Below are 8,160 nucleotides of genomic sequence, written 5' to 3'. Positions count from 1 at the left end.
AGGGATAAAAGAAGAGGCATCCCTGAACAGAGGAACATCATGAAGGAGCCATACCCTTTTTTATGATATTCAGCAACACAAAATATCTAAGTCTATAGAAGCCAATTGGATATAATCATAACACGTGCTCTTATAAGATAAAAACTAACATTTATTGCCTACTTAACATTCACTTTCATTCTACTAAAACTTTGCTCACAGTCTCATTTCATCTGTGCAATTTGCTGGGCCCTGGCTACTGCCTATTGGACATTGCTCATCACTGTACAGCATTTTTGGGGAGAGAAGAAGGAAAACAGATGAACAGGCACCACAGCTTCTCAAGCCACAGCTGAAAGGAAGGGATAACCCAAGCCAATGGGTTTTAAACCACCATAACAGTACCACTTTTCCTCTTATCCTATCCTTTCTATAATGGTTTCCTATACAATCTCCTATATTATCTCACACTGCATGTTGTCCCACTTGAAACATTTACTCATGGGTCTACCATGGGGCATGGGGGTTTGCAATTGTTTATAGGGAGGGCACCTTCACTAGCCAAGGTCAAACCACTGCAGCCTGTCAGAGTGACAGGTCTATGATTTGTGAGACCTTACAGGAAAAGTGAATTTTTTTTCTCCCAATGTCAGCATTAAAAGCAAAATCAGGTACATTTTTTAGCCAAATCTCACAATCAATAAAACCCACCACCCCAAACAAATAAAAAAAAAAGCTGAACGCCAGACATCAAAGCAAGGAGTTAGTGAGTCCTAATGACTGAATTATTAAAAATTCACAAACAGAAAGAAAAACTTCACCAAATATTTGAGAAAATCAACACAGAGACTGCTTCCAGCCCTTGTCAGGAACTGTTCAACACTAGAACAGGTCAAAGCTCTGAAAAGCAAGTATCTTTGTCTCCACGCATATGCACAGCTATGCCTAAAGAGTGCAGTGTTCAACTTACACCTTTTTTTTGGAAAACAGGAAATAGGTGTTCTCTTACCTGTCTCTTGAAAGAAGGAAGAAAATTTTTGTCACAGGGTGCAGTTGAGCACAGGAATACAGAAAGGGACTGCAGCATCCCTGCTCTCAGAGAGATGCACAGCTTCACCAAACTAGGCCTTGGAATACTTCATCTAATTGCAAAGTCAGGTCTGCTTTCAGCATGGGGATGGACCAGATGACCTCCAAGCACCGTTGCAATCTATAATTTAATGATTCTTATTGGTAAATAAAAAAAAAAAATATTCTGCCAGTAAGAGGGTTTTGGTATGTTCTCATCATAGCTATAATAGGTGATCTAAAGTATTCAATGTGAAAAATATATTGTCATACAAATTCCTCCTTATGCACTGCATTGTTCATGTGGGTTACAGCACACTTTAAAATAGGACACAATGTATGCATTTACTTTGGTTGACTCCTTACAAAGACCCCTCTGTGAAGGAAGAATCGTGCACTAAGTGGCTTAGGGCTAGTACATCTGCAGGGAAGTCATGAGCTGCTGGGACAAGCATCTTACATCTTCCCTGCCTCTCCCTGTACATCTCTGGCCCTCATGGCACATATCCTGCAGTGCCCAATGACTTCCACTTACCTACAGTATTCATAGAACTTTTTGGGTTTTGTGTCTGGCAGTTATTTTTGTACCAACCTTGCCGCAATTGCTAGTGACCACAGCATTACCTTTCCAAGCAAAGAGGGGTGTTTCCAAGGGCAAGAACAGCAGTCATGTTCCTGACTGGTTGCTGTCCTTGAAAAAAAATCTGTCTTGCATGTGTGAGCAGCTGGGGCAGGGCATGATCTTCCTCCAGGGACATCCTCTCTTTGCATTGTTTTCCCTTTTTCAGAGTACAAGTGTTGGGCAGCCGCCTGCAACTGTTTCACTGTAGGATGAAATAAAATACAGTGTTCTTAATAAAAGAAAAAAGTAACTCACACAATAGGAAGATTTAGTTACGTTTCTGAAAAAGGAAGAGCAAAGAAGCAGTTCTCCCCACATGTCTAAGGCATTTGAGAGTGAATATTTGACTCATATAGCTGCAAGGAGTTTGGCAACATATGCCAAATTTCCAGTGGGACAGGCAGAAGGGCCAATAAGAAGGGATGCTGACAGGCTAGGAAAGGAGTAGCAGTGTGGTATTTTAACAAAGACAAAAAGTGTAGCTCTACATCTGAGAGCAGCTTTGCTAATGCAGTTGAGTTTCTCAGGCCACATAGCTGAACTGTCAGTGGGTTTGGCTGTGTCACCTCAGTATAAGCAAAGCCTGATGAAATGTGAGTAATTTCTAAAAGAAAGCATTTCTGTGGGTTTGATTCTCTGTTTTGTGGTCATTGCCTTGGAAGGAACATTAGTAATTTTGGGCTTTTGCACTTGTATTAAAAAAAAAAAAAAAAAAAAAAAAAAAAAAGAAGGGAGACAGAGAAAGTTTTAGCAATGGTTAAAACCTTGCTGAGGGCCTGCAGCCACAGCCTTGCTGGACCCACAGGGTCACCTGGACTGCTGGCAGCCAGCTCTGTGCAGGTAAGGGCACTGCCTGCTCTGGGGCTTGGCACTGGCTGCCCTCCCCTTCTACCTCCTCCATGCTGGGAGCTGAGCTGAGGGTGAGGCAAGTAGAGCCTTGCTCCCTGCTGTGCCTGACAGAGCCAGGGAGGGAACACACGCTGCCCCTGCTCCACATCCAGCACAGGCACACTCCTCCCTCCAAACCTGAGCGTCAGGAACTGGCAGGATGAGCAGGAGACAGTGGAAGCCAGCCACTGCAGAGCAGTGACATGAATGCTCAGGGTCTAATCAACATCTAGAGTCACTTGAAGGAAGGCACCTTCTCCATCTGGCTTCCATGTCCCTACATTGTCCCCCTAGAGCTGGTCCATACACTGGTCCCCAAGAACTCTTTTTTTTCCAGAACAGTTAAACACTGTGCAGAATGGTAAAACTCACGATTCCTCAGCCCAAATTTAACATCCCCTTGCCTCACAGATGCATCTGCTGTTGAGGACACTTTCCCCTCTGACCTTTCAGTAGCACTCTGGCAGTCACAGTCCCACTCCCAGAGACTTTAAATGCTGGGACCAAAGCCCCTTCACAGAGGGCAGCTCCAGTGACCCAACAGGTGCCCTGCCCAACTCCCTACGCATCCCACACAGACAAGATTTCCTTAGCAGCTCAATCCCAGGTTTCCCAAGGGACTCAGACCTCTGGTTCCTTTAAGTAATTTTAATATGGTGCAGCAAGAGAGTAACAAGCTTTTGCCTTATTCCACTGAACAAAGGAAACACTGGGCTTTTATACCCTGAGGCTGGGGTCTTCCACCTGAGTCCTCAGCTGCTGCTGTGTTTCTGAGTGACTGGTCACCTGTCTGAGCCAAAGATCCTTCTGTCCTTTGTTGGACAAAGGGGCAGCACCAGGTCACAGCCTCTTGCCTCGAGCTGTCCTCACCCAGGGCTCAATCCAAGCTGCACCCTGAGCTACCTGCACTACATGGATTCCTCAACAAGTGCCTTAGGGTTAAGGGCCTGGCAGCTCCTACCTCTGGCCAAACCTGGCAGGAGCTCACCTTTGAGCTCACAGGAGTCTGTCAAATCCAAGGCACTTCAAAAGCCCAAGTAACTTGCATTATGAAAGCTGTGTAGATGTTTCCAACAAAATTTTGACTCGCTGAAAAATTTCCAAGGAAATCTAAGAGTTGACTGTGCAGCTCTGAGTTGAGAGAAAGAAAAACAAAATAGCATGGTTTTACTTGAGTTGCAACTGTAGCTCAGTTACAGTTATCTGCTCTAAAAAATCTTTTGCTTTATTAAAATTCTTGAACAATAAAAAGTTGTCTATATCCCCCATACAATGCAGTGTAAGCTTTGTAGCTAACTAGGAAAGAGATCTGTAACATGTATTATGCCATTTGATACATTCCAGAAATAATTTTCCAATAGCATTGAGACAGAATGAGTGCAGTGCATATAAACAAACAAAAGGTGCTTTGGGGCTTGATCTTTAAGGGTTCACCTCCCAGTTTTTCCTGCAAAAGTGGTGTCTCTGGCTCTGATGCTCCTGCAATGGTTGTACAAAAATTCATGTAATTGTCCCAAAACATGGTTTTGATTCCCACATAAGCTGTGGCTTGCTGGTTTCTTGGGTTTACAAAGCTTGCAGGGCTACATTTTTCTGACCAATTAAAGGCTTACTACAGAATTGTTTTGAAGAGCATGATGGCTGCATGCACTTAGGTTTGTCTCAAGGTAAGACAACACCTTTCCACAAGCAGGGAAGGAGCAACAGCTTCTGTCCTGTGTACCCTGAATGTCCTGAGCATGGCAGGTCTGCAGAGCAAGAGATGCCTGGAATATCTGTGGAGTGTAATACCTTAAAGCAAAGGCTGCACACACCCATAGCTCAGGTGAAGATGCTGGCATTGTTGATAGCTCTTTTTCTATACTGTCATATCAAACTTAGCTGTCAACTGTGGACGCTGTAGGCAAAGCCAGCTCCGTGCTGAGGAACAATGACACTCTCTGTCCAGAGCCAGAGAAAGGGCCAGCCCAGACCAAAGATCTCAGTCCAAGAATCAGCTCTCCCTATATGCTGAAAGACAGGTTTCCATCCTGCCATGCTGATTGTTTACATGTTCCATCCACAGGGCTTAGGAAGCTGTCCCGACCAAGCATCTTCACTTAGAGCAGCAAGAGAGACTGTCACAAGTCATTCACAATTATTCACAGTTTCTTTCCATCATTAAGATGGAAAGAGACCAAGGAAATCAAGAAAATGCATTAATAAGACTATTTCAGTTACTTTTCTCCACTTACTTACCAATTACTTTTATACTTTGCATCTGTCTCTTACTTACTGGCTTGCAGATACTTTGATAGCAAGCCACAGAAACCACTGCAGCAAGTACTTCACCAGTACTGGGGAAACTCTCAGGGGAGAGGAGAAGAAATAAGTACAAAATTGTTACTCTTTTTGCTCTCTGCGTTTATTTATTTTGGACCCATTGGGCTAGACCGCAACTAAAACTTTATGAACCTAATAAAATTCCCAACATTCTCAGACATGGGTCGTGATGTTTATATATTAGGCAGAATACAAAGGTGTATTTATGAGGAGATTGGAAGTACTTATAGATGCTTGAGCCCAGGCAAAGCATAAAACACACATAAGAAATATTTTCAAACTTAACACAGGTAAAATCAAGCTAACCAGATGACACATCAAAACCAGAAGTGTTTCAGAAATGTTGTGCTCCTCATCACAGAACCATCCCACATAGCCACAATGGTGGAGTTCAGGACAAATTCATTATTTTTCAGTAGATGTTATTTATTTATTTGCATTGTTTTGCTATGTCTAAAATATCATTATGGTAATGGTAGTAACCATAAACACTAATAGACAGGAGAAGGCTGCAAGAGTAAACTTACCTTTTCCTTTCTGTCATCATAAAACACACACTATTCCCTGACTCAATAAGCAAGATGTATTGTTTGACTCAAGTCAAAGGATAATGGGTCTTGGCAACAGAGTAGGCTTTCTATCTCTGTAAATAAGAAAAAGCTAGAGGGAATATATGCTGGGATTTATTTCTGCCAGGAGCAAATAAACAGTTCTGTCAATACACAGATAATCCCACTTCCCTGCTTCCCCCATTTCTGTCTTGTCTTTGTCCATCTCCATTCCACCTCATAAAAAAAAAAAAAAAAAAAAAAAAAAAAAAAGAAAAAAGCCACCAAAAAAAAAAGTTATGTGCTCATTTTCCTCCTGTCACGCATGGTTGTTTTACTGATTTCAGCATTAACTTTTTTTGATACTTCCTGTCACTGGAAGACCTCTCACTCTCTCTACCCATAAGAACAACATACGTTTTCAATTTAGGTTATGTTCCCAGCAGATGTTGCAGAACATGAAGGTCTCGCTTTCTCTTTCATTAAAAAGGCACTTGCAATACATTTTATTGTCTGGATGGGAAATGACATGTATTGCAATATTCAGGAATCAGTCAATGTGATTTCATAATCCCTATCTTAAAAAAATATAATGAGTTAACAAGAAAGAATAAAATCCAAAGCGTGCTATGGAAGGTAAGATTTAGTATCTCAGAGGACCTCCCCAGCTCTAATATCCACACTCATCCCAAGGATCACTTCTTGTTTTCATGACATTTTATATGAACATTCTGGGTGCACACTAGTGCCTTTGGTTCTCCACATGGGCCTCCCAGCTATGCCATGGGCATACAGCTTCATCTGAATTTAGATCTGTTACCACAAGCTCTCCAGGTCCCAAGGCATGACACCACCAGCTCACATGGAGCCTGAGGTATGGGTTAAAGTGTCAGGTCAAGCTATGCTATCCTTGACTGCTTGCTGCTGGCCAGTGTCCTGGCCAGGGCCACACCACAGTCTCCCTTGCAGCAGGAGAACTGGTTTGAAATGGATCAGAGCACCAAAAACCTCAGTGCTTTTAACTTACCTCAGAAAGACAAGAACAAGTAAAACTCCTGCTTCATTAACTGTCACCAAGAGCAAGGCTTGAAAGGAAAGGAATAAGGCAGGCTGCATTGAAAAATAACAGACAATGAAATCATAATCATAAACAGACAATGAAATCATAATCATACTAGAAAATGGTCTCTTACAGTCCCCAAAGATTTTTTTCAAAAACCTTTAAGCTTATGCACACTAGGAAATTGCTGTTTGTAGTCTGTAGGTTGTTCACAGTGTCACAGAACCATCTGTTATCAGATTTCACAAATACACTGCTAAAAACATATATGTGTGTATGCATATGCGCCTTTGTGTGTGTACTTTACATCCACTCATATTTACTTATTCCATCCTTTGTGCTGAAACTAGGAACAAAAATGAGGTTATACCCTACAGCAAAATATACACAAACATAATGTGGAATCACCAGAGCTGCCAAAAAATCCCTGCTGTAGAGGGAAGATTAAGTCTTACAAAATGGACAGCAAACCACAAGTTTCATACAGAATGCTTGTTTCCAATATACAAAGATTTTATCATTCCATTGTTGCTTCCTGTATTATGGAAGCAATTGTTTTTTACAAAAGCATAGGTATGTCAGAGCCAGAAGCAATGGTTCATCAAAACCTGCATTTGTGACAGTAAGTAATACAGACATCATACAATACATTGATATCTCAGCATCTATTCCCAACCACATAAATCCAGCCAGTGGCTGTGTATCAGGTTTCCTCATTTTCCATAAATTTGTCTATCTTCTCTTCAGATGATATGCAGCACTTTTTATTGCTGACTTTGGAAATAGCTCCATAATTTAAAAACTCTTTGTGTAACAGAAATCCAGCTTGGGTTATAACTGAGGTTGGTGGTTTCCACCTGATATATTGGGTTTCCTGATTACATACACCAGCTTTCCATTTGTACCTTTCTGTAAGTACTTGCAGAAGGCACTCACTGCTTGAGGTGGCTGCTGGCTCCCAGCAAGGAGCAGCAGGGCTCAGCAGCATCCTGCTCGTCTCTGAAGCCCCTCGGATCACTTCACAGTGATCTGCCTCCCTCCACATGGATTTATTTGTGACCCAGGACCTTTCTAAGTATAGGAAACCCAACAGGGGCCACACTGAACTCTGGTCAGTCAATGAAGTGGTCTCCTTTTGGCTGGGCACTCGCCACCTTGGCAGGGGGGGCTGCTTGCCCAGCATCTGGGCCCCATGGGGCATATTGTGGCCCTGCTCCCCCCGCCAGAGGGAATGAGGTATTGTCCAGATGATCACAACTGAAGGGCTATCCCAGTTATTTTCCATCTCAGCAAGAAGAAGACATTTTCCCAAGTCCCAGGGAAGTCCTGGTGCTCAGCTAGAAATACCATAAGCTCCTGAGCCATGCAGGCACCAGGGGCCAGTGGTAGCCCTGTGGAGTCAGGAGCATTTGGGAATTCAGCCCCTGGGACTCTAGGCACAGCAACCCTCAACGTGGACTTGTTTTCCTTCCTGCCAATAACCTGCTTAGTTTTGCTTTACTTTCATAACTAATCACAGCAAAACCAAGTCTGAAATTCCTTCTAGCAGCATGACAAGCTCTCTCCACACCGCTCCTGGTACCCGGCTGTCACAATCCCCATCCTGCTGGCATTGGAATGGGGCTGCCCAGTGCCAGCCCCAGAGAGCACATGGCCAGCAGTGGAAGATGGAC

General features: G+C 43.0%; 1 long non-coding RNA gene across 1 annotated transcript; it reads right to left on the bottom strand.

Moving 5' to 3' along the window:
* Nucleotides 1-994: 994 nt before the first annotated feature.
* LOC143693831 (uncharacterized) lies at nucleotides 995-6,527 on the bottom strand. Its single transcript, XR_013181812.1, has 5 exons — nucleotides 6,455-6,527; nucleotides 5,407-5,522; nucleotides 3,546-3,688; nucleotides 1,672-1,871; nucleotides 995-1,189 (listed from the first exon to the last, which is right to left on the bottom strand). It is a non-coding gene; the product is annotated as an uncharacterized LOC143693831 (long non-coding RNA).
* Between the last annotated feature and the right edge of the window lie 1,633 nt (nucleotides 6,528-8,160).

This window comes from Agelaius phoeniceus, chromosome 4 (assembly GCF_051311805.1).
Source record: "Agelaius phoeniceus isolate bAgePho1 chromosome 4, bAgePho1.hap1, whole genome shotgun sequence".
Taxonomy (NCBI): Eukaryota; Metazoa; Chordata; class Aves; order Passeriformes; family Icteridae; genus Agelaius; species Agelaius phoeniceus.
This window is presented reverse-complemented; position numbering and strand designations above follow the sequence as displayed.